The following is a 24,167-nucleotide window of genomic DNA, read 5'->3' on the forward strand; positions in this document are numbered from 1 at the left end:
TTCGGAAAAGAAAGATAGGAATATACGGATGTGCATTGATTACAGCCAGCTAAATAAAGTCACCGTCCGAAATAAATACCCCATACCTCGCATTGATGATTTGTCTGATCAGCTTCAGGGGTCTTTTGTGTTTTCAAAAAGTGACTTGAGATTGAGTTATCATCAGTTGAAAATTCGAGCAGAGGATATTCCTAAGATAGCTTTCCGGACTAGATATGGGCATTATGAATTTCTGGTTATGTCTTTCAGGCTTACTAATGCCCCAGCTACTTTTATGGATTTGATAAATGGCATTTTTAAGCCATACTTAGATTCCTTTGTAATAGTATTTATTGATGACATCCTGGTCTATTCGAAGAGTAAAGAAGATCATGAAAAGCACTTGAGGATTGCTATTGGGTAGCTGAGAGATAAGGAGTTGTATGCCAAGTTCTGTATGTGTGAGTTTTGGCTTGCGTCTGTGTCCTTCTTGGGACATATGGTTTCGAAGGAAGGGATTATGGTTGATCCTAAAAAGATCGAAGTAGTGAGAGATTGGTCTAGGCCTACATCAGTGATAGAAATTCGCATCTTTGTGGGGTTGGCCAGTTACAATCGTCGGTTCGTGAAGGGGTTTTCTTCTTTTGCATCGCATTTGACCCGTTTGACTTAGAAAAAGTGCCATTTCAGTGGTCCGACGAGTGTGAGGAGAGCTTCCAAAAGCTCAAGACTCTATTGACTACAACACTTACTCTATCTTTGCCCGTGGAGGGAAAGGACTCTGTGGTTTATTGTGACACTTCTCGTTCTGGTTTGGGTGTTGTTTTGATGCAGGAAAAGAAGGTGATTGCTTATTCTTCCAGGAAACTGAAGATTCATGAGTAGAACTATCCTACTCATGACTTGGAGTTGGCAAAGTGTACCGTGGTTTTTATACAAGATTTGGAGGCACTATCTCTATTATGCCCGTCGCATGAGGTATTTACCGATCACCGTTAGCCTTTCAAAGATGTGTTTACTAAGAGGGATCTTAATTTTAGGCAGCGCAGAGTTGCTTAAGGATTACGATATTACTACCCTGTATCATCCTGGCAAGGCAAATGTGGTGGCAGATACCTTGGGTAGGAAATCAGCTAGCATGGGTAGTTTGGCTCCTTTGATTGCGTCAAAGCGTCTGTTGGCCAGGGAGGTTTAGACTCTGGCTAACAGTTTCATGAGGCTTAATGTGTTTGATTCGGGCAGAGTGTTGGCTTGTGTTGAGGCGAGATTATCATTTCTGGAGCAGACATTAAGGCTGCTATGGGCCTGAGAACGCGAGTTCGAGTAAGATTCGTGATAAAGTCTGCATGCGAGGCAGGCCAAGGAGGCGTGGATCACTTACGAGGGTGCCTTGAGAATAAAGGGGCATATTTGTGTTCCCGTGTTGGTGATTTGATTAAGAAATTTTAGCGAAGGCTCACAGTTCTAGATATTCCATTCATCCTGGTGCTATCAAGATGTACCGCGACTTGAGGCAACATTACTGGTGGGCTAGGATGAAGCGTGATATTTTTGAGTTTATTGCACAATGTTTGAATTGCCAGCAGGCAAAGTACGAGCGCCAGAGACCCAGGGGTACGCTTCCGAGGATGCCCATTCCAGAGTGGAAGTGGGAGAGGATAGCGATGGATTTTGTGGTTGGTCTTCGGAAGACCTTGGATAAGTTTGATTCGATTTGGGTCATTGTTGATAGATTGACCAACTCTGCCTATTTTATACCAGCTCGTATTACCCATACCGCCTTAAGTTGGCCTGTGTTTATATCTCGCGAGATTGTTCATCCGCATGTGGTTCCTATTTCCATCATATGCGATAGGGCACACTTTTACACCGTTTCGGAAGACCTTGCATTCGAATCGGGGTACTAGATCGGGACCCAAGACGCCTTTTCCACCCTTAGAGCCGCATAGCTGGCCCGAGCGGCCTATTCAAGTCCTAGAGGATATGCTCCGAGCTTGTGTGGGATTGACTTCGATGGCCATTGGGATTAGTTCTGCCATTGCGTAATTTGCGTATAATACAAGCACAATGGCCGAGTATTGATATGACCCCGTTTGAGGCTCTTTATAGGAGGAGATGTAGGTCTCCTACTGGGTGGTTTGACACATTTGAGGTAAGGCCATGGGGTACAGATCTTTTGAGGGAGTCATTAGAGAAGGTCAAGGTGATTCAGGAAAAGCTCTTGGCGGCTCAGAGTAGACAGAAGGAGTATGCGAATCGAAAGGTTCGAGATCTTGAGTTCCTGGTTGGAGAACAAGTTTTGTTGAAGGTCTCACCCATGAAGGGTGTGATGAGGTTTGGGAAGAAGGGTGAGCTTAGTCCTAGATTCATTGGTCTGTTTGAGATTTTTAATCGTGTGGGGGATGTAGCCTATGAGCCGGCTTTGCCCCTCACGCTTGCTGTGTGTGCATCCAAGTGTTCTATGTCTCTACAAGCCAAGGTATCAGGCGATGGTTCATTTATCATTCGTTGGGATTCTCGTCCGTCACACCCCGACCTTACTAGGGTGTGATGGGCACCCGACCCCACATCCGAGCCGAGCGAACCCAGCGTACTCTTATTACGCACATAATTTTTTTTCGAATAAAGCTAAAATGCAAAATACAACTTTTCGTAAATATTTTTCCTTTTCGTTGCTTGCAAATTACATAAAATTTGTAGCCAAACCGAACCAACACATATGACGTACGGCCGATGGAGCCGCTTACAACCGACGACCAACCCCCACGACGCCGCGTCGCAAAGTCTCTAACACGAATCTAACATCACATATGTACTCGACCTCCTAGCATTTGAGAGTAACCGGAATCGCAACCCAACCTGAGCATCTTCTATGATGGTCGCTAATCATCCGGGAGTACCGCGCGGCATGAAACGCAGCCCCCGAAGAAAGCGGGGTCGAACACGAATATGTACCGAGTATGTAAGGCATGCACACAGAAATGTAACCATAACCGAACGTACGTAAATAACCCAGAATACATTACTCGGGGAATACTAGACCCTCACCTTTCGGTAGACAATTCATACATACCGCTCAAATGCCGTAAGGGGTGCAGTAAAGTAAGTGAGTCAACCAGTAGTACCAAAATGCTTATTTGGCAATCACGATCGTATGTCCGAAGAGGCGAGAAAATACAGTGCACCTAGTGATATCACACGTCGACGAGTACGCAGCGCATGTAACGTTCATGACGAGGTCATGTATCGAACGAAATATCGAACGTACGTAATACTCGTATGTCGCCGACATCGACGAGATACGTAACGTACATTTAATGCCCAAATGATATCATGTACGGGGACGAAATACGAACGCATGAATGCTCGATATCGACATATATCACATACGCGTCTAACGTGTCCCGCCCTCCCGTGAGGACTCGGCAGACTCATCAACGCATATCAAAATTATAGATCACATACGCGTATAACGTGTCCCGCCCCCTCGATAAGGGACTGAATATGATCATGTATCGAATCATATGTCATATATGCAAATAACGTGTCCCGACCCTTTGTTAAGGGACTCGGTAATATGGAACCATGCATGTCGAATCATGTACCAAGTATACATAACGTGTCCCGCCCTCTCATCGGCGGTCTCGGTGAATAATCATCATGTGCCATCCCGGCCGCCATCCCCATACCATCATATCATAAATATATACGTATAACGTGTCCCCCGCAAGTACGAGGGACTCGGTGAATAATGCAGAAGTGCGCACGAGATCACGTCCCGGCCCGGACTCAAAGAATCATACCGCGGAGTACGCACGAGAACATAACATGCCCTGCCCGAGACTCGCGGAAAGATACATTGATGCACGAACAGAGTCGTGAGAAACCATATGCACACAAATCCGGTACTCGATGGATACGTACAATTACCGACATTCGAAGGCTCAAAAACGAAGTTTCGGTTCTTCCGAGTTAGTATCGGAAGGTTAGCGAGCGTTGGAATACAATAAATCTCTTCGGATCGTTTTAAGTGATCCGAGATCGTATATGAAGAACATTAAGGCTTATAGAGCATACTCATATTAGAATACTTGATCGTACGACTCATATCCGAATACACATACAGTAATACTTATATGACGCTCATATGGAGTACTCATATCGGAGTTATCATATCGAATGCTTACACCAAAATACTTAGATCGAATACCTATGTCGTAACACATATATATCGAATATTTATTTTTGAATACTTATATCGTAATACTTATATCGTAATATTTACATCTAATGCTTATATCAAAATATTTAAATCGATCATTCGCATCGAAGCATTTATATCGAATAGTCGAACCGTAATGCTCATATCCGAGTTACCGTACACTTATATCAAATTCGAACAATAGTCGCAGGTTTCCTTAATTATCTTACGGAAATAAGGCAAATAGAACAATACAATTAAATCTCTAGACCGTGGGCCCACCTCAAGTCAAGTCGGGTAACGAACATAAAAACGTGGTCATTATGTGCCATTGGATCATCCGAAGATTTCAAGGCATTCCGCTTTCATTTTCAAAAGTTACGGACGTTTGAACATTTCTTTACAATAAAGCGTAAGTTATTTAGTTCAATTCTACCGAATGAAAAAGGATAAATATAAGCTCGATTTCTAAGAGTAGAGTCATCCCCGAGGCTCAAATCATAGCCTATCACATCTAGGACATGCCAAGAGAAAGAAAGGGTAAGCCTTACATACCTTTTCCGTCGCTTACGCCTCTCCAAATTCAAATCCCGTTTCCTCCAAAATCTACAATTGGTCACATTTACCAAATATTAATCATAAAGCTTTAAGAATTCAATCTTAACCAATACTTGTCTACGAAAATTAAAAGATCTCCCCTATACATATAATATCCCCGAGACTTAACTCGGCTCCAAATATCAACAACCCAACCAACAACAATACCAATAACATCGATCGAATTGAAACGCATTCTAACATATATTGTCCTCTTTTCTATATAACATATCAACTTCCAATCTAACTTCGCATTTCCAAACCAATATCAATGTTTTCATTTTCTTTTGCTAATCAAGATCATTCCAACACAATTCGGAAGTATTTCATGTCCTCTTACAAATTATTTGCTAAATATACAAAAATTCCACCAAAGCCATAATTCATCCGAAACCTCCATTCTTCGACATAAATATTCATAGCACGTTTTCATCTCCCAAATTCATTAGCGACAACCATAATTTGCACCTTAGCAATTCATTTTCATAATTACATAAAACTAGAATAAAATCATATAATTTCCTACAACAACTTAACAATAGATTCTCATGCCAACTTAACCATTCTTCTTTCCTTTACATCACAATACCAACGGACGAATTTATATCGCTATTTTTCCCGTTCTAATCCGCTAAAACTTTAAATAAACTTGTTAGCAATGAAAAGGAGCCTTATCCATACCTTAAGAATTCAGCCACCACGTTATCACCCTCCTCCTTGGTTGATTTTAACTCAAATGGAAGACAACGCAGCATACAACACTTTTCCCTTCACGGGCTTCGGATTCGGGCTCCTCGGATTTTGGTCAAAATTGATTTTTCTTCTCCAAGGCTTTTTTTCTCTCTATCTCCAGAATTTTCTGGTTGTTCCAGGTCTGAAAATGAGGAGGGAAGTGCTAAAATATCACTTATATAACATGGGTCATGGGCCTAACCCGGTTGGGCCCGAGTTGGGCCTAGCCCACTGACCTTTCGGACTTAAAACGTTCATATCTCCTTGTCCAGACGTCACCTTGGATCCCACGACCTATGGTTGGAAAGCTAATTCAATTATCTACAACTTATATTTCTTGATATTTTTCCAAATTCCAAACTTATAATACCATTTTTGCCCTCGAAGTCAGGTCCCCCGAAAACATTTTCTTAAAAATATTCGTTTCGAGGGCTTCTACTTTGATTTGGCCCAAGGGTCCTTCGTGAGTTGTGTTTAACTTCACATATGTGATTCATATGACTTTTCAGATGTTCCAAAAAAAATCTCGATGTGTGGGCCCCACCTCAGCTTACAAATAATCCGACGTTCAAAAATACTATGATACAACACTATCAACTTGAGTTTAAATTATGTAGCAACAACATGATTGTCAATTCAATTTTTTTTTTTTTTTGAGGAAGCACGTGTCACGCTCATGCTTTGAAAATGCGGGATATAACACTGTCATGTTGGATAAGAATATGTCCTATGAGGAAGAGCCTATTGCGATTCTAGATAGAGAGATCCGTAAGCCGAGGTCGAAGAGAGATAGCGTAAGCGAAGGTTCGGCGGAAGAACCACCCGTCGAAGGGCTACTTGGGAGATCGAATCTGATATGCGTAATAACTATCCCTAACTTTTCACTGAGTCAGGTACCTTTTCCCTTGTTTCTCTTCCTTGTCTGTTCGGGGACGAACATTTGTTTAATTGGTATCTGATTTAACGATCCGCTAGGTCGTTATAGGGATGGCGTAGTAAACTAGACCTCCGTTGGGAATTTCGAGTTCGCGGGTGAGTCTGTAGCTTTTTTTTTTATGTATATGTGCATGTTTGGTTTGTGTCTGTAGGGTCTCGGATTGGAGTTGGGATTTTGGGGTGAAAACTGGTGGAAAAACCTAAGCTATTGGTCAAAATGGACTGCTGCTGCGGTTGTGGGACCGCTGTAGCGAGTCCATCGTAGCGGGTAGGGGACCGCCATTGCGGGGCAGGGGAAATTAATGAGGTCCGCCAGAGCGGGACAGCAGCAGCGAGAAGTCGACCGCTGCAGAGGTCGACAGGAGGCAGAATCAACATTTTATATTCTTGTTTCCGAACCCATTCCCCACATAACTCCAACACAGTTCCCAAGAACTCTTGTGGCCAATTTCAAGGCTAGGGCTAAAATACTCTTGAAAGGTAAATCTCAGCCATTTACTTTGTTCATTCCATCATCTTACTAAGTTCCATGATTAGTTTAAGGTTCGCTAATGGTGAATGAAAGGACCAAAGCCCTAGAACTTAAGAAACCCTTAAATAATGAATGGGTTAGAGATATTATTGTTGTTTATTCATCTGAGGTTATAGATTATCATTTCCTAGGGTGGGAATTCAAGTTCTAATGGATGAGAATGATGTATTGAGACTTAGGGTTTCATAAAGATGGTAACTTTCGCTTAAAAACTGCTTGTAAATGGGTTGAATGGGTTAGAAAACCCATTAATGGGAATAGTATAATGGTTGGGGTTGATTTTGATTTAATTCACACTTAGTGATAGTTCGCCCATTTGAAAAGGGTAGAAGTAGTTGTTCTCATCTCCAATTGTTGTTTGTTCGAGTAGATGATCCATTACTCACCTAGCGTTATGATTGCTAGACTTTGAACATTCGAAGCTTTGCGAAAGGGGAAAGCTATCAGGAGTGATTGCATTGTTCCAGTTCGGCTTTGAGGTAGGTTACGGTCTACTTAAGTTAGACTTTGATTATTTGATTGTATATGGTATGAAATTGATAGGAGAAAGCATGCTTAGGGCTTCGGACATAAAGTGTGGTTGGAAATTCCTAAATTTGATATTGATTGATTGACTATGAGATGAACTATTATAATATGATAAAGAAGAAGTTAATGAATACTTTTCTCGTTGACTTGGAGTAATCCCTTATTCATGATATTGATGAATTGATTCTTGAGTCTTGATATGACTTGTGGCGTGGTGACTTATGCTCCTTGATAGTGATTCATTGATTTTTCACATTCCTTAGTGATTGTGGAATGGAAATACGTTGTGATAAGAAAGATAATATAAATATGAAAAGGCACATTTGACAGGGGGTGAGTATGTGGCCTAGTTATGGGCTCGTGATCCGAGGTCAGTTCCGGAGCGAGTGGTACATGGACACCATGGGTCCCTACAGGTCATGACTATTTGGGCAAACAATACCATTTAGCATGTGTGTACAGATATGTGACAAAGTTGAGATAATTCGTGAGTTACGGTTGTGTTGGTAATGACATGAGTTGAGTTACTCTTATTGATGGCTATTTGTGTGGACATATCTTATTTCAGTGTTGGATGATTCTTGTTGATAATTTCATATGGTTATGTGCTATTGTGCCTATCTGTCTATTCTATTGATTTTATGCATGATACTAATCTTAATCGGCCTATGATATTTACCGGTACCTAGTGTTTGTACGGATACTACCTTGCTGCATTCTTCTGAGTGTAGATTGTGATCCAGCGACAACTACCAGAACTCATATTTATCGTGGGGCCAGTTTCTGATAGATTTGAGGGTGAGCTCCTATCCATGCCAGGCCGCCTGAATATCTTCTCTTATTGATGTCTATTTTCATTACAGACATTACTTATTTTCATTCCAGACATTATTTATGTTATTTCAGACATACTGTTATTTTGCTAGACAGTTTATGTTTTAGAGCCCTTGTACGATAACTTTCGGATCTTCGGGGATGTAAAAGTTAGATTTCGGCATTTTTATTTATTAATGGTATGACTAGAAGGTTTTATGATTTAATTCTAGTTATCGATTTATAATTGTTTAAAATGGTTTGATAATTGGGTAAGGGGATGGTTCGCCCACTAGGGCATTTATGTGGGTACCACTCACAGCTACTTGGGTCGTGATAGATTTGGTGGTTAGTGGTGGTATGATAGCATCCATCAGACCTAGCGCTCTAAATTCTTTTAAACCCTTTGCTCCCCTTCCTTCTTTGCTAAAAATAAGGCGCGTAAGTGCAAAAATTTTAAATATGCGTAACTTCGTGCTCCGTTATACGATTTATACGATTCTTTTTCTAATTTTTATTATTTTTTCGAGATCCAGCTTATTTTTCAAAAAAATATATTAAATAGACAAAAAAGAGCGTAGTCCGGAGAAAAGGAGGGATGAAAAACGAGGACTTCCCAAGGGGTCACCCATCCTAATGCTACTCTTGCCCAAGAACGCTTAACTTCGGAGTTTTGATGGGATCTGGTACGTTAGTGCTGGTATTATCACATCCACCAATCCGAGGCTCTAAATTCTCTTAAACCCTTTATTCCCCCTCCCTCTTCTCTAAAAATAACTCACGTAAGTGTAAAACTTTAAATATGCATAACGTCGCGCTCCGTTATCCGTTTTTATGCGATTTTTTTTTTATTTTTAGTAATATTTTGAGATCTAGCTTATTTTTCTAAAAAACATATTAAATAGATGAAAATGAGCATAGTCCGTACAAAAGGAGAGATAAAACACGAGGACTTCCCGAGGGTCACCCATGCTAGCACTATTCTCGCCCAAGCACGCTTAACTTCGGAGTTCTGATGGGATCCGATGTGTTAGTACTATCCCTAAAAAATCGACGGTTAGTGCTGGCGCGTTAGTTCTGATGGGTTATCTATAACCGTCGATTTTTGAGGCCTTCATTTATAAAAAAATCGATATAAATTAATTTTATCAAGGATGTGGTCCCAAAAAAAAATTATATGTTTTATAATTGTTCTCTGTCAAATGTTTGGATTTTATTTATTTATATGTTACTTTTTTACTAACATTTTTACTAAGTGTTTATGCAGGTACCGAAGATACACCCGAAGACGACGCCCGAAAAGACTCGGAAGATATTCATTGAACCACTGTTTGTATTTACTTTCCGTATCTTTAAAATTGTACAAAACATAAACTCATAGTATATTGAACATTTTATTTTCGGGATGTCAGGTGGGAGAGTATTACTTGTGTTTATTTCAAGTTCACTACTCATTTAGGCAAAACATAGGCAGTAAACATGTTTTATTACCGGATTAACTAAATACACACCTGATTAAATTTTCATCTTTGACGCTAGGCAAAACATTAGGCCATCTCTCAATTCGAAGTAGATATTCATTTTTGTTCTTACTCACCACGTTTTCTCTCATTTTTCTATACATAACTATTATATCAACTCTTTGCCAGAATTCATTTGTTCATTTGTTAAATTAATTGTTGTACAGTAATGTTTTTCTCCATTCTTTAATTACTTTTCAAATAAAATAAATGGTATATTTTTTACAAGTCAAATTAACTTCATCCCTTTCCTTAAAGATTATTTTATCAAATACATATTGATATACAATTTTCCACACTTTTTGATACATTCTTTACTCTATATACACCAATATACATTTTATATACACTCTATTATTCCTTTATTTTATATTTATATTTTACTTATGCTATCGATACTAACACGATAGGCCAAATATGCTAAAGCAACTTACTATTTGCGCTAACATATTCTTATTTATTACTATCATTACTTTTATTTATACTAACATTATCTTGCTAATTATATTAACATTATTTTACTAATTATAGTGACATCACTTTTATCGTACACTAGCATTATTTTTATATTGGCGTTATTCATACTAACGTCATCTCTTTTCTTTTATTTTACACTTGACACTATTCTATTTAGCATTATTTTCTTATCATTTTATACTAATATTTAATTACATATATTTTCATATACATATACCGATATTTGTATTTTGTTACTACATAAATAATCTTTTCAAAATCGTTCTTTTATTCTTGCACGTAAGTTTTTCTTTTAGCCACAAAAATGTTTAAACCCGTCGGTAACTGCATTTGCGGATTTCTTGGGGTGCTTAATATCTTCCCCGAAGAATCATCAGAACCCTTATCCTTTCTCTGGCTTTCCAAAATAAGGTTTCATAATACCTTTTTAAAATGGTTTCCTAATTCCGTATAAATTAGGTGGCGACTCTGTTTTCACACAAATTGCCAAGTTATTGATACGTTCTTACCGCAAGGAAAAAAATGGATAGTAACACGCATCCATCAGTGCTAGCGCTCTAAATTCCCTTAAACCCTTTGCTCCCCCTCCCTCGTCTCTAAAAATAACTCGTGTAAGTGTAAAACTTTAAATATGCATAACTTCGGGCTCCGTTATCCGTTATATTTGATTCTTTTTTTGATTTTGAGTATTTTTTTTGAAATGTAGCTTATTTTAGAAAAACAATATATTAAATGTACGGAAAAGAGAATAGTCCGGACAAAAGGAGGGATGCAACACGAGGACTTCCCAAGGGGTCACCCATCCTAGTACGACTCTTGCCCAAGCACACTTAACTTAGAAGTTCTGATTGGTTCCAGTGCGTTAGTACTGCTATGATCGCATCTATCAGTTCTAACGCTCTAAATTCACTTAAACCCTTTTCTCCCCCTCTCGCCTCTCTAAAAGTAAGATGCGTAAGTGCAAAACTTTAAATATGATTAACTTCGTGCTCTGTTATCGTTTTTTGTGATTCTTTTTTAAATTTTGAGATTTTTTTCGAGATCTAGCTTATTTTAAAAAAAATATATTTAAATAGACGAAAAAGAGCGTAGTCCGGAGAAAAGGAGGGATGAAACACGAGGACTTCCCAGGGGGTCACCCATCCTAGTACCACTCTCGCCCAAGCATGCTTACCTTCGGAGTTCTAATGGGATCCAGTGCATTAGTGCTGGTATGATCGCATCCATCAGTCCTAGCGCTCTAAATTCTCTTAAACCCTTTCCTCTACCTCCCTCTTCTGTAAAAATAAGGCGCGTAAGTGAAAAACTTTGAATATGGATAACTTCGCACTCCATTATCCGCTTTATGCGATTCTTTTTTTTTTCTTTGAGTATTTTTTCAAGATCTAGCTTATTTTTGGAAAAAAATATATTAAATAGATGAAATAGAGCGTAGTCCAGACAAAAGGAGGGATGAAGCATGAGGACTTCCCAAGGGGTCACCCATCCAAGTACTATTCTCGCCCAAGAACGCTTAACTTCGGAGTTCACATGGGATCCGGTACGTTAGTGCTGGTATGATCACATCCATCAGTCTGAGGCTCTAAATTCTCTTAAACCCATTCCTCCCCTCCCTCTTCCCTAAAAATAAGGCGCGTAAGTGCAAAACTTTAAATATGCGTAACTTTGCAATCTGTTACCTGTTTTATGTGATTCTTTTTTTGATTTTTAGTATTTTTCGAGATCTAGCTTATTTTATCTAAAAAATATATTAAACAGATGCAAATGAGCGTAATCTGGACAAAAGGAGAGATAAAACACGAGGACTTCCTGGGGTGTCACCCATACATGAGGACTTCCCGGGGGGTCACCCATCCTAGTACTATTCTCGCCCAAGCGTGCTTAACTTCGGAGTTATGATGGGATCCGGCGCGTTAGTGCTGGTATGATCGCATCCATCAGTCCTAGCTCTCTAAATTCACTTAAACCCTTTGCACTTCCTCCCTCTTCTTTAAAAATAAGGCACATAAGTGCAAAACTTTATATATACGAAACTTCGTACTCCGTTATCCGTTTTATACGATTCATTTATTTATTTTTAGTATTTTTCTGCGATCTAGCTTATTTTTTGAAAAAACATATTAAATGTATGAAAAAGTGCGTAGTCCTAGTGCGAGGATGAAATACGTATCTTCCCAGGGGGTCACCAGTCCCAGTACTACTCTCGCCCAAGCACACTTAACTTCGGAGTTCTAATTGGTTCCAGTGCGTTAGGGCTGGTATGACCTCATCCATCAGTCCTAGCGCTCTAAATTCTCTTAAACCCTTTCCTCCCCCTCCCTCTTCTCTAAACATGAGGCGCGTAAGAGAAAAACTTTAAATATGAGTAACTTCATGCTCCGTTATCCGTTTTATGCAATTTTTTATTTTATTTTTATTTTGAGTAATTTTCTGAGATCTAGCTTATTTAAAAACTATATACATATATTAAATAGACAAAAAGAGTGTAGTCCGGACAAAAGGAGGGATGCAACACGAGGACTTCCTGGGGGTCACCCATCCTAGTACTACTCTCGCCGAAGCACGCTTAGCTTCGGAGTTCTGATGGGATCCGGTGCATTAGTGCTGGTATGATCGCAATCATTAGTGCTAGCGCCCTAAATTCTCTTAAACCCCTTCCTCCACCTCCTTCTTCTCTAAATATAAGGCACGTAAGTGAAAAACTTTAAATATGCCTAACTTCGCGCTCCGTTATCCGCTTTATGCGATTCTTTTTCTTTTATTTTCTTTGAGTATTTTTTCGAAATCTAGCTTATTTTTTGAAAAAAATATATTACAAAGATGAAAAAGAGTGTAGTCCATACAAAAGGATGGATGAAACACGAGGAATTCCTAAGAGGTCACCCATCCTAGTACTACTCTCGCCCTAAAACGCTTAACTCTCGTAGTTCTAGGATGAGGTCCGGGTTCATTAGTGCCGGTATGATCATATCCATCGCCCGAGGGTCTAGATTCTCTTAAATCCATTCGTCCCCCCTCCCTCATCTCTAAAAATAAGGCGCGTAAGTGCAAAACTTTAAATATGCGTAACTTCGCGCTCCATTATCCGTTTTATGTGATTTTTTTTTATTTTTAGTATTTTTTCGAGATCTTGCTTATTTATCTAAAAATATATATTAAATAGATGAAAATGAACGTAATCCGAGAAAAAGGAGAGATAAAACATGTGGACTTCCCAGGGGGTCACCCATCCTAGTACTATTCTTGCCCAAGCGTGCTTAACTTCTCGGAAAAGTTCGACGGATCTGGTGCGTTAGTGCTGGTATGATCGCATCCATCAATCCTAGCTCTCTAAATTCACTTAAACCCTTTGCACCCCCTCCCTCTTCTTTAAAAATAAGGCACATAAGTGCAAATCTTTAAATATGCGTAACTTCGCACTCCGTTATTCGTTTTATACGATTCATTTGTTTATTTTTAGTATTTTTCGGAGATCTAGCTTATTTTTCGAAAAAATATATTAAATGTATGAAAAAGTGCGTAGTCCGGAAAAAAGGAGGGATGAAACACGTGGACTTCCTGTGGGGTCACTCGTCCCGCAAAGATTACTCTCGCCCAAGCACACTTAACTGGAGTTCTAATTGGTTCCGGCATGTTGTGGTCGTATGACCCATCCATCGCCCTAGCACTCTAAATTCTCTTAAACCCTTTCCTTCCCCTCCCTCTTCTCTAAAAGTGAGGCGCGTAAGAGAAAAACTTTAAATATGAGCAACTTCATGCTCCGTTATCCGTTTTATGCAAATGTTTTTTTTATTTTGAGTATTTTCCTGAGATCTAGCTTATTTTAAAAAAAATATATATATATATATTAAATAGACAAAAAGTGCATAGTCCGAAGGTGTTAGGATGCAACACGAGGACTTCTCTGGGGGTCACCCATCCTAGTACTACTCTCACCCAAGCACGCTTAGCTTCGGAGTTCTGATGGGATCCGGTGCGTTAGTGCTGGTATGATCGCATCCATCAGTCCTAGCGCTCTAAATTCTCTTAAACCCTTTCCTCCACCTCCCTCTTCTCTAAAAATAAGGCGCGTAAGTGAAAAACTTTAAATATGCATAACTTCGCGCTCCGTTATCCGTTTTATGCGATTCTTTTTCTTTTATTTTTTTTTTGAGTATTTTTTCGAAATCTAGCTTATTTTTTGAAAAAAATATATTACATAGATGAAAAATAGCGTAGTCCACACAAAAGGAGGGATGAAACACGAGGAATTCCTAAGAGGTCACCCATCCTAGTACTACTCTCGCCCAAAAACGCTTAACTTCAGAGTTCATATAAGGTCCGGTTCATTAGTGCTGGTATGATCACATCCATCAGTTCGAGGGTCTAGATTCTCTTAAATCTATTCATCCCCCCTCCCTCATCTCTAAAAATAAGGCGCGTAAGTGCAAACTTTAAATATGCGTAACTTCGCGCTCCATTATCCGTTTTATGTCATTTTTTTTATTTTTAGTATTTTTTCGAGATCTGGCTTATTTATCTAAAAATATATATTAAATAGATGAAAATGAACGTAATCCGAGCAAAAGGAGAGATAAAACATGTGGACTTCCCAGGGGGTCACCCATCCTAGTACTATTCTTGCCCAAACGTGCTTAACTTCGGAGTTCTGATGGGATCTGGTGCGTTAGTGCTGGTATGATCGCATCCATCAATCCTAGCTCTCTAAATTCACTTAAACCCTTTGCACCCCCTTCCTCTTCTTTAAAAATAAGGCACATAAGTGCAAAACTTTAAATATTCGTAACTTCGCACTCCGTTATCCATTTTATACGATTCATTTGTTTATTTTTAGTATTTTTCTGAGATCTAGCTTATTTTTTGAAAGAATATATTAAATGTATGAAAAAGTGCGTAGTCCGGAAAAAAGGAGGGATGAAACACGTGGACTTCCCAGGGGGTCACCAATCCCAGTACTACTCTCGCCCAAGCACACTTAACTTCGGAGTTCTAATTGGTTCCGGTGCGTTAGGGTTGGTATGACCTCATCCATCAGTCCTAGCGCTCTAAATTCTCTTAAACCCTTTCCTCCCCCTCCCTCTTCTCTAAAATGAGGCGCAAGAGAAAAAAACTTTAAATATGAGCAACTTCATGCTCCGTTATCCGTTTTATGCAAATGTTTTTTTTATTTTGAGTATTTTCCTGAGATCTAGCTTATTTTAAAAAAATATATATAGATATTAAATAGACAAAAAGTGCATAGTCCGGACAAAAGCAGGGATGCAACACGAGGACTTCCTGGGGGTCACCCATCCTAGTACTACTCTCTCCCAAGCACGCTTAGCTTCGGAGTTCTGATGGGATCTGGTGCGTTAGTGTTGGTATGATCGCATTCATTAGTGCTAGCGCTCTAAATTCTCTTAAACCCCTTCCTCCACCTCCCTCTTCTCTAAATATAAGGTGGGTAAGTGAAAAACTTCAAATGTGCCTAACTTCGCGCTTCGTTATCCGCTTTATGTGATTCTTTTTCTTTTATTTTTTTTGAGTATTTTTTTGAAATCTAGCTTATTGTTTGAAAAAAATATATTACATAGATGAAAAAGAGCGTAGTCCGTACAAAATGTGGGATGAAGCACGAGGAATTCCTAAGAGGTCACCCATCCTAGTACTACTCTCGCCCAAAAACGCTTAACTTCAGAGTTCATATGAGGTCCGGTTCATTAGTGCTGGTATGATCACATCCATCAGTTCGAGGGTCTAGAATCTCTTAAATCCATTCGTCCCCCCTCCCTCATCTCTAAAAATAAGGCGCGTAACTGCAAAACTTTAAATATGCGTAACTTCGCGCTCCATTATCCTTTTTATGTGATTTTTTTTTTTATTTTTAGTATTTTTTTCGAGATCTAGCTTGTTTATCGAAAAATATATATTAAATTGACGAAAATGAACGTAATCCGAGCAAAAGGAGAGATAAAACATGAGGACTTCCCAGGGGGTCACCCATCCTAGTACTATTCTCGCCCAAGCGTGCTTAACTTCGGAGTTCTGATGGGATCTGGTGCGTTAGTGCTGGTATGATCGCATCCATCTGTCCTAGCTCTATAAATTCACTTAAACCCTTTGCACCCCCTTCCTCCTCTTTAAAAATAAAGCACATAAGTGCAAAACTTTAAATATGCGTAACTTCGCACTCCGTTATCCGTTTTATACTATTCATTTGTTTAGTTTTAGTATTTTCTGAGATCTAGCTTATTTTTCAAAAAAATATATTAAATATATGAAAAAGTGCGTAGTCCGGAAAAAAGGAGGGATGAAACACGTGGACTTCCCAAGGGGTCACCAGTACCAATACTACTCTCGCCCAAGCACACTTAACTTCGGAGTTCTAATTGATTCCGGTGCGTTAGGGCTGGTATGACCTCATCCATCAGTCCTAGCGCTCTAAATTCTCTTAAACCCTTTCTTCCCCCTCCCTCTTCTCTAAAAATGAGGCGCGTAACAGAAAAACTTTAAATATGAGCAACTTCATGCTCCGTTATCCGTTTTACGCAAAAAAAAAATTATTTTTATTTTGAGTATTTTTCGCAGATCTAGCTTATTTAATAATATATATATATATATATATATATATATATATATATATATATATATATATATACTAAATAGACAAAAAGAGCGTAGTCCGGACAAAAGGAGGGATGCAACACGAGGACTTCCTGGGGGTCACCCATCTTAGTACTACTCTCGCCCAAGCACGCTTAGCTTCGAAGTTCTGATGGCATCTGGTGCGTTAGTGCTAGTATGATCGCATTCATTAGTGCTAGCGCTCTAAATTCTCTTAAACCCCTTCCTCCACCTCCCTCTTCTCTAAATATAAGGTGCGTAAGTGAAAAACTTCAAATGTGCCTAACTTCGCGCTTCGTTATCCGCTTTATGTGATTCTTTTTCTTTTATTTTTTTGAGTATTTTTTTGAAATCTAGCTTATTTTTTGAAAAAAATTATTACATTGATGAAAAAGAGCGTAGTCCGTACAAAAAGTGGGATGAAACACGAGGAATTCCTAAGAGGTCACCCATCCTAGTACTACTCTCGCCCAAAAACGCTTAACTTCAGAGTTCATATGAGGTCCGATTCATTAGTGCTGGTATGATCACATCCATCAGTTCGAGGGTCTAAATTCTCTTAAACCCATTCGTCCCCCCTCCCTCATCTCTAAAAATAAGGCACGCAAGTGTAAAAATTTAAATATGCGTAACTTCGCGCTCCATTATCCGTTTTATGTGATTCTTTTTTTTTTTTTAAGTATTTTTTCGAGATCTAGCTTATTTATCTAAAAAAATATATTAAATAGATGAAAATGAACGAAATCCAAGCAGAAGGAGAGATAAAACACGAGGCCTTCCCGGGGGTCACCCATCCTAGTACTATTCTCGCCCAAACATGCTTAACTTCAGAGTTCTGATGGGATCTGGTGCGTTAGTGCTGGTACGATCGCATCCATCTGTCCTAGCGCTCTAAATTCTCTTAAACCCTTTGCGCCCCCTCCCCTTTCTTTAAAAATAAGGTGCGTAAGTGTAAATCTTTAAATATGCGTGACTTCGCTCTACGTTATCCATTTTATACGATTCCTTTTTTTTATTTTGAGTATTTTTTCGAGATCTAGCTTATTTTTTGAAAAAAAACATATTTTAAATGTACGGAAAAGAGCGTTGTCGGAACAAAAGGAGGGATGCAACACGTGAACTTCCCAGGGGGTCACCAATCCTAGTACAACACTAGCCCAAGCACGCTTAATTTCGAAGTTCATATTGGTTCCGGTGCGTTAGTACTGGTATGACCGCATCCATCAGTCCTAGCTCTCTAAATTCTCTTAAACCCTTTCCTCCCCCACCCTCTTCGCTAAAAAAATGGCGCGTAAGTGAAAAACTTTAAATATGAGTAACTTCATGCTCCGTTATCCGTTTTAGGCGATTCTTTTTCTTTCTTTTTTTTGAGTATTTTTCGGAGATCTAGCTTATTTTTTTAAAATATATATATTAAATAGACGAAAAAGAGCATAGTCCAGACAAAAGGAGGGATTCAACACGAGGACTTCCCGAGGGTCACCCATCCTGGTACTACTCTCTCCCAAGCACGCTTAGCTGCGAAGTTCTGATAGGATCCGGTGCGTTAGTGTTGTTATGATCGCATTCATTAGTCCTAGTGCTCTAAATTCTCTTAAACCCGTTCCTCCACCTCCCTCTTCTCTAATATTAAGGCGCGTAAGTGAAAAACTTTAACTTCACGCTCCGTTATCCGCTTTACGCTAGTTTTTTTTTTTTTAGTAATTTTACAGATCGAGCTTATTTTTCGAAAAAAAATATATTAAATAGACGAAAAAGAGCGTAGTCCGGACAAAAGGAGGGATAAAACACGAGGACTTCCCAAGGGGTCACCCATCCTAGCACTACTCTCGCCCAAGAACGCTTAACTTCGGAGTTCATATGGGATCCGATGCGTTAGTGGTGGTACGATCACATCCATTAGTCTAAGGCTCTAAATTCTCTTAAACCCATTCCTCCCCCTCCATCTTCTCTAAAATTAAGGCGCGTAAGTGCAAAACTTTAAATATGCGTAACTTCGCGCACTCTGTTATCCATTTGATGTGATTCTTTTTTTTTATATAGTATTTTTTCGAGAACCAGCTTATTTTTTGAAAAATTATATTAAATAGATGAAAAATGGGCGTAATCCGGACAAAAGGAGAGATGCAACACGAGGTCTTCCCCGGCGGTCACCCATCCTAGTACTACTCTCCCAAGTGCGCTTGATTTCGGAGTTTTGATTGCTTCCGGTGCGTTAGTGCTGGTATGATCGCATCAATCAGTCCTAGCGCTCTAAATTATCTTAAACTCTTTCCTTCCCTTCCCTCTTCTCTAAAAATAAGGCGCATCAGTGTAAAACTTTAAATATGAGTAACCTCGCGCTCCGTTATCCATTTTATGCGATTTTATTTTTATTGTTAGAACTTTTTCAAGATCGAACTTATTTTTCGAGAAAAATATATTAAATAGACGAAAAATGAGCATAGTCCGAGCATAAGGAGAGATGCAACACGAGGTCTTCCCAGGGGGTCACCCATCCTAATTGTATTCTCTTCTAAGCACGCTTAACTTCGGAGTTCTGTTTGGATCCGGGGCGTTAGTGCAAGTATGATAGCATTCATCAGTCCTTGCGCTCTAAATTCTCTTAAACCCTTTGTTCCCCTTCCCTCTTTGCTAAAAATAAGGCGCGTAAGTGAAAATTTTTAAATATGCGTAACTTCACGCTCTGTTATCCGTTTTCTCACGCCCCAATTTAGCTAAGTCGCGCGAGCACCTGCTTTTCCCACCTCGGTAGGCGAACCCTCAACTAAACGATAGTATAAACATGAATAAATAAGTAAATAAGCGGATGAGATAAAATCACGTAAGTCTGACGATAATGATATAGAAATATGCGTAAGTAAGGAAAATAAACCCCGGAGTGTGGTCTAACCATACAAGAGCATCTAACTAGAATCTATAAGTCTGGAATTATCAATAATACATTAAAAAGTTTGAATATGTCTTGGAATAGTAAAGAAGACATAAATAAAAGAAGAATCTTCAAGGCCGCGGACGTCCTCGTGCTCACCCTGTAGACTCTAAACAACAACTCTCGGAACGACTATCAGCCACGAGAAGCAGAGGTAAATCCCACCTGGAATTCTGCATTGATAAAAGAATGCAGGAAGTGCAGGTCAGTACAAACAATAGTACTGGTAGGTATCATAGGCCGACTAAGACTATTTAACATATATAAAGACAATAAGGTAAGAGAAAGCAAGCAAACCATAGAGTACAAGTCATGCTCCCAAGAAATCAACTCACATAATAAAGCCTTGATGTAACAACTAGCCCCAAGTGTAACAAATATCCAAGTATACCAAAAACCAAGTCTTGCCAAGTCAAATCAGCACATAGCCCATATCAAATACAGTTCAAGAATATGACCAACACAGTATCCAAAACATAAGCTACCATGAAGGATGATCAAACAAGGCAATATGAGACATGAATGCAATGAAATGCCTATACTCTTGTACTCTGACAATATCTCTACGCCTCGGTAGCACAACCCATGGGGGACCCGCAAAGTCCAAGCACCATCACTCTGTACACAACTCAGAGGACTCAATTATCAACCAGTATCGCAATATCGGTGTTCCATATCAGCCCCTCCGCACACAGCTCAGAGGTGACTTACCATGTTCCATAATCAGCCCCTCCGCACACAGCTCAGAGGTGACTTACCATGTTCCGTAATCATCAATGTCTCTTCTCATTTCCCTCAATAGTGCCAGTCACACAACATAATAAGATGATATGAAATGAATATGGAACGATGCAAGTACAAATAATGAAGAATATCAAGTTCAACTTGTGCCACACACAGCGCACTAATATCGTCAACAATAATCCACACAGTAATAATAATGAATTTCCAATTTCCATAACAATAAGAGCCAACTATCCAAAAATGGCTATACCAATAACGAGGCGTACACTAAGTACCAATATCAATATCAAGTAATTTCATCCTTCCGATTTACTCCCAATTCACAGACAATCCACCAATTATACACAACGTACCAAACAGGGTCCTATGGAGTCCACAAGCCACTGGCCCGATCAAACAAGTCACAAGCAATACCAAACCCTAAGGCAACATCCAACTCAACTTCATACCCAAAGGTTTACATGAAATCTCCAACAATATCATCTAAATATACACTTCGCTAGTCGAAGTCTCACCACAGGTGTAAACCGTAACCTACCTGGAAGGCCAAACAACAATATCACCAACAATCACACATTAGCCTTTCCTTTCCTTTGAGCCTCAAGATAATCAAAGTCTACCATATTCGAATGCTGAATTAGAAACAAGAAGAAGACATTTAATAAACTTTACTCTTAATAAATCCCCAAATTCCAACCCATAAACTAGGGTTCATAACTAATAAAATAAAAATAATGATCTAAGGCTCTCATCATGGAATTAGTGTTCTAGATGTTCAATTCCCATCAATGATCAACTAATTTAGCTAACAATTACTCAAAATTTGGATTATATAGAAAACCTCCAAATTTTGGTATAAACCCTAGCCTTTAATTCACAAATTAAGCCTTAGAAATGAAAGATTCAAGTTACTATAGTCATTACCCATCAATTCCATGCTAGCCCATGCTAGATTCATTAACAAAACAAGGTTTTATGCTCACAAGTTCATTACAGGAAGATAACCCAAAACCCACTTAGTTCTCATAACTTTAGGAAGATCCTAGCATGGATTAATGATAACTAGGCGAGATAATGAATCAAGATTAGGAAGAGATAATAGATGAGTTTACCACTAAGAGTTTTCCCCAAGAGACCTCTAGAAAATCTCCCAAGATGAACCACCTTTGGACTAATAAATGAATGAAAAGACTTGAGGTTTTATATCATTAAATACCCTAGTCACTGCCCGTTCACCGCTTAGGTCCTGGCCACTGCATCGGCCACGACTCTGGCCGACAAGACTAGGGTACCACTTCGGTGGTCCCTCATGAAATGCCTAGACCGCTTCGGCGGTACTGCTTCAGCGGTGCTGGTGCCGCCGAGGTGGGCACAAGCAGGTACACCAGAAAATTCCCCAACTTTGATAGACTCCACCCGAAATCCCGACTAACACTCGAAAATATCTCAAGTCACATACCGTATATGCTAACCCCCCATAAAATTGCGCTACGAACGCGCTCATGATCTCAAAATTTCCATTGGGGGCCCCGTTGACCGAGTCAACCCCCGAAACCTCTAAGCTAACTTTCCAACCCAAATCCCAAAATGCACCCAAGTGCCTCGGGAACCAGACCAACCACTCACACAAGTTTTAAATCACCATCCGGACCTCTCGGAATCAACGAATCTCTGATTAAGGTCTGTTTACCCAAAAGTCAACTTTGGGGTCAAACCTTTTTCCCTTTTAAGCCAAATCTTACCAAAACTCACTCAATTCGAGTCCAATGACCTCGAGAAGAGCGCCAACAGTCCTCGCAGGTCAAATATGAGCTAACAGAGCTTGGGAAAGGGTCAAAGGGTCAAAAATTTAATAACGACCAAATAGGTCGTTACACGTTTTATGCAATTCTTTTTTTGATTTTTAGTATGTTTTCGAGATTTAGCTTATTTTTTGAAAAAATATATTTAAAAAGACGAAAAATAGCATAGTCCAGACAAAAGGAGGGATGAAACACGAGGACTTCCCAAGGGGTCACTCATCCTAGTACTACTCTCACCCTAGAACGCTTAACTTCGGAGTTCATAGGATTTGGTACATTAGTACTGGTATGATCACATCCATCAGTCTGAGGCTCTAAATTCACTTAAAACCATTCCTCCCCCTCTTTCTTCTCTAAAAATAAGTTGCGTAAGTCAAAACTTTAAATATGTGTAACTTCGCGCTCCGTTATCTGTTTTATGCGATTCTTTATTTGATTTTTTGTATTTTTTCGAGATCTATCTTATTTTTCTAAAAAATATATTAAATAGATGAAAATGGCATAGTACGGACAAAGGGAGAGATAAAACAAGAGGACTTCCCGGGGGTCACCGATCCTAGTACTATTCTCGCCCAAGCACGCTTAACTTCGGAGTTCTAATGGGATCCGGTTCGTTAGTGTTGGTATGATTGCATCCATCAGTGTTAGTTCTCTAAATTCCCTTAAACCCTTTTCTCCCTCTCCCTCTTCCTTAAAAATAAGGCGCGTAAGCGAAAATTTTTAAATATGCGTAACCTCGCCCTCCGTTATCTGTTTTATACGATTTTTTTTTTTGAGTATTTTTTCAAGATCTAGCATATTTTTGGAAACATATATATTGAATAGACGAAAAAGATCATAGTCCGTAAAAGAGGAGGGATGCAACACGAGGAATTTCCAGGGGATAACCCATCCTAGTACTTCTCTCACCCAAGCACGTTTAACTTCGGAGTTCTGATGGGATTTGGTAGGTTAGTGCTGGTATTATCACATCCATCAGTCTGACGCTCTAAATTCTCTTAAACCCTTTATTCCCCCTCCCTCTTCTCAAAAAATAACTCGCGTAAGTGCAAAAATTTAAATATGCGTAACTTTGCGCTCCGTTATCCGTTTTATACGATTCTTTTATTTTTGACTATTTTTTCGAGATCTAGCCTGTTTTTAGAAAAAGATATATTAAATAGATGAAAAAGAGTGTAGTCCGAACAAGATGAGGGATGCAACACGAGGACTTCCCAAGGGATCGCCCATCCTAGTACTTCTCTCACCCAAGCACGTTTAACTTTAGAGTGCTGATGGGATCTTGTACGTTAGTGATGGTATTATCACATCCATCAGTCCGAGGCTCTAAATTCTCTTAAACCCTTTACTTCCCCTCCCTCTTCTGGAAAAATAACTCGCGTAAGTGCAAAACTTTAAATATGTGTAACGTCGCGCTCCATTATCCGTTTTATGCGATTCTTTTTTGTATTTTGAGTATTTTTTTTAAATATAGCGTATTTTTTGAAAAAAATATATTAAATACAAGGAACAGAGCATAGTCTAGAAAAAAGGAGGGATGCAACACGAGGACTTCCCAAGGGGTCACCCATCCTGGTACTACTCTCGCCCAAGCACGCTTAGCTTCGGACTTCTGATGGGATCCGGTTCGTTAGTGCTGGTATGATTGCATCCATCAATCCTAGCGTTCTAAATTCTATTAAACCCTTTCCTCCACCTCCCTTTTCTCTAAAAATAAAGCACATAAGTGAAATACTTTAAATATGCATAACTTCGCGCTCCGTTATCCGTT

At 39.3% G+C, this 24,167-nt stretch overlaps 8 non-coding genes and 21 pseudogenes across 8 annotated transcripts; all 29 read right to left on the bottom strand.

Moving 5' to 3' along the window:
• Window positions 1-8,913: 8,913 nt before the first annotated feature.
• LOC132068916 (5S ribosomal RNA) lies at window positions 8,914-9,032 on the bottom strand (annotated as a pseudogene).
• A 2,049-nt stretch (window positions 9,033-11,081) lies between these two features.
• LOC132068892 (5S ribosomal RNA) lies at window positions 11,082-11,200 on the bottom strand (annotated as a pseudogene).
• A 221-nt stretch (window positions 11,201-11,421) lies between these two features.
• LOC132068999 (5S ribosomal RNA) lies at window positions 11,422-11,540 on the bottom strand. The gene has a single exon (XR_009417580.1). It is a non-coding gene; the product is annotated as a 5S ribosomal RNA (ribosomal RNA).
• Window positions 11,541-11,764: 224 nt separating this feature from the next.
• LOC132069076 (5S ribosomal RNA) lies at window positions 11,765-11,883 on the bottom strand. Its single transcript, XR_009417644.1, has one exon. It is a non-coding gene; the product is annotated as a 5S ribosomal RNA (ribosomal RNA).
• A 248-nt stretch (window positions 11,884-12,131) lies between these two features.
• Window positions 12,132-12,251, bottom strand: LOC132068966 (5S ribosomal RNA; annotated as a pseudogene).
• A 218-nt stretch (window positions 12,252-12,469) lies between these two features.
• Window positions 12,470-12,587, bottom strand: LOC132068920 (5S ribosomal RNA; annotated as a pseudogene).
• Window positions 12,588-12,818: 231 nt separating this feature from the next.
• On the bottom strand, window positions 12,819-12,936 carry LOC132069004 (5S ribosomal RNA). The gene has a single exon (XR_009417585.1). It is a non-coding gene; the product is annotated as a 5S ribosomal RNA (ribosomal RNA).
• Window positions 12,937-13,165: 229 nt separating this feature from the next.
• LOC132068973 (5S ribosomal RNA) lies at window positions 13,166-13,288 on the bottom strand (annotated as a pseudogene).
• Window positions 13,289-14,197: 909 nt separating this feature from the next.
• Window positions 14,198-14,316, bottom strand: LOC132068930 (5S ribosomal RNA). Its single transcript, XR_009417561.1, has one exon. It is a non-coding gene; the product is annotated as a 5S ribosomal RNA (ribosomal RNA).
• Window positions 14,317-14,547: 231 nt separating this feature from the next.
• On the bottom strand, window positions 14,548-14,666 carry LOC132068888 (5S ribosomal RNA; annotated as a pseudogene).
• A 219-nt stretch (window positions 14,667-14,885) lies between these two features.
• Window positions 14,886-15,004, bottom strand: LOC132068890 (5S ribosomal RNA; annotated as a pseudogene).
• Window positions 15,005-15,226: 222 nt separating this feature from the next.
• Window positions 15,227-15,345, bottom strand: LOC132068867 (5S ribosomal RNA; annotated as a pseudogene).
• A 226-nt stretch (window positions 15,346-15,571) lies between these two features.
• On the bottom strand, window positions 15,572-15,689 carry LOC132069114 (5S ribosomal RNA). The gene has a single exon (XR_009417680.1). It is a non-coding gene; the product is annotated as a 5S ribosomal RNA (ribosomal RNA).
• A 229-nt stretch (window positions 15,690-15,918) lies between these two features.
• On the bottom strand, window positions 15,919-16,037 carry LOC132068883 (5S ribosomal RNA; annotated as a pseudogene).
• A 224-nt stretch (window positions 16,038-16,261) lies between these two features.
• Window positions 16,262-16,380, bottom strand: LOC132068855 (5S ribosomal RNA). Its single transcript, XR_009417543.1, has one exon. It is a non-coding gene; the product is annotated as a 5S ribosomal RNA (ribosomal RNA).
• A 221-nt stretch (window positions 16,381-16,601) lies between these two features.
• Window positions 16,602-16,720, bottom strand: LOC132068921 (5S ribosomal RNA; annotated as a pseudogene).
• A 269-nt stretch (window positions 16,721-16,989) lies between these two features.
• Window positions 16,990-17,107, bottom strand: LOC132068864 (5S ribosomal RNA). The gene has a single exon (XR_009417552.1). It is a non-coding gene; the product is annotated as a 5S ribosomal RNA (ribosomal RNA).
• Window positions 17,108-17,334: 227 nt separating this feature from the next.
• On the bottom strand, window positions 17,335-17,453 carry LOC132068886 (5S ribosomal RNA; annotated as a pseudogene).
• A 223-nt stretch (window positions 17,454-17,676) lies between these two features.
• Window positions 17,677-17,794, bottom strand: LOC132068869 (5S ribosomal RNA; annotated as a pseudogene).
• Window positions 17,795-18,021: 227 nt separating this feature from the next.
• LOC132068903 (5S ribosomal RNA) lies at window positions 18,022-18,140 on the bottom strand (annotated as a pseudogene).
• Window positions 18,141-18,369: 229 nt separating this feature from the next.
• On the bottom strand, window positions 18,370-18,487 carry LOC132068950 (5S ribosomal RNA; annotated as a pseudogene).
• Window positions 18,488-18,697: 210 nt separating this feature from the next.
• On the bottom strand, window positions 18,698-18,816 carry LOC132068877 (5S ribosomal RNA; annotated as a pseudogene).
• Window positions 18,817-19,039: 223 nt separating this feature from the next.
• On the bottom strand, window positions 19,040-19,156 carry LOC132068970 (5S ribosomal RNA; annotated as a pseudogene).
• Window positions 19,157-19,379: 223 nt separating this feature from the next.
• Window positions 19,380-19,498, bottom strand: LOC132068961 (5S ribosomal RNA; annotated as a pseudogene).
• A 3,081-nt stretch (window positions 19,499-22,579) lies between these two features.
• Window positions 22,580-22,696, bottom strand: LOC132068917 (5S ribosomal RNA; annotated as a pseudogene).
• Window positions 22,697-22,915: 219 nt separating this feature from the next.
• On the bottom strand, window positions 22,916-23,033 carry LOC132068931 (5S ribosomal RNA; annotated as a pseudogene).
• Window positions 23,034-23,251: 218 nt separating this feature from the next.
• Window positions 23,252-23,370, bottom strand: LOC132068878 (5S ribosomal RNA; annotated as a pseudogene).
• A 219-nt stretch (window positions 23,371-23,589) lies between these two features.
• On the bottom strand, window positions 23,590-23,708 carry LOC132068880 (5S ribosomal RNA; annotated as a pseudogene).
• A 222-nt stretch (window positions 23,709-23,930) lies between these two features.
• Window positions 23,931-24,049, bottom strand: LOC132068988 (5S ribosomal RNA). Its single transcript, XR_009417571.1, has one exon. It is a non-coding gene; the product is annotated as a 5S ribosomal RNA (ribosomal RNA).
• Between the last annotated feature and the right edge of the window lie 118 nt (window positions 24,050-24,167).

This window comes from Lycium ferocissimum, chromosome 8, assembly GCF_029784015.1.
Source record: "Lycium ferocissimum isolate CSIRO_LF1 chromosome 8, AGI_CSIRO_Lferr_CH_V1, whole genome shotgun sequence".
Taxonomy (NCBI): domain Eukaryota; kingdom Viridiplantae; phylum Streptophyta; class Magnoliopsida; order Solanales; family Solanaceae; genus Lycium; species Lycium ferocissimum.